The sequence below is a fragment of the Penaeus monodon genome, chromosome 24, assembly GCF_015228065.2.
Source record: "Penaeus monodon isolate SGIC_2016 chromosome 24, NSTDA_Pmon_1, whole genome shotgun sequence".
Taxonomy (NCBI): domain Eukaryota; kingdom Metazoa; phylum Arthropoda; class Malacostraca; order Decapoda; family Penaeidae; genus Penaeus; species Penaeus monodon.
In genome coordinates this window covers 25,987,625-25,988,128 of record NC_051409.1, presented here as the reverse complement: position 1 = coordinate 25,988,128, position 504 = coordinate 25,987,625, and positions in this window count along the sequence as shown.

The following is a 504-nucleotide window of genomic DNA, read 5'->3' as shown; positions in this document are numbered from 1 at the left end:
CCATGCCCTCTCTCCGTTCATCCTTTCTCCTCTCTTCCCACATTCCTCCCATAGTATATCCGCCCCTCCCCTTTCCCCTCTTCCCTCGAAGAGTATAACCTACTCCCCTTACCCTGAATCCTTCCCCTCCCTCTCTCCCCTCTCCTTCCCTAAGCTTTCTCCCTTCTCCCTATTTTTTTTCACCTCCTCCCCTCCCCTAAAACTTATCTAATCTCCCTCCCTCCCCTTCGCTTATCTTCTAATCCCTCCTCCTTCCCATCCCCTCTTATCCTACTCTCTCTTATCCCCTCTCTACCCCACCCCCCCCTTATCCCGCTCCCCTATCACCTCCCTATCCACCCAAATCTCACCTCCCCCCCCCCTCCGCTCAACACCTACTTCTCCCATGGCTTAGGAAAGGTCGCCACGGGTGTAGCATGAGAAGGTCATGCTACTGGAAACCCCGTGACCTTTCCCCGAAGTGCGGTTGTAGCGTGGTATATGGGGCAGGAGGAGGAGGTGCAG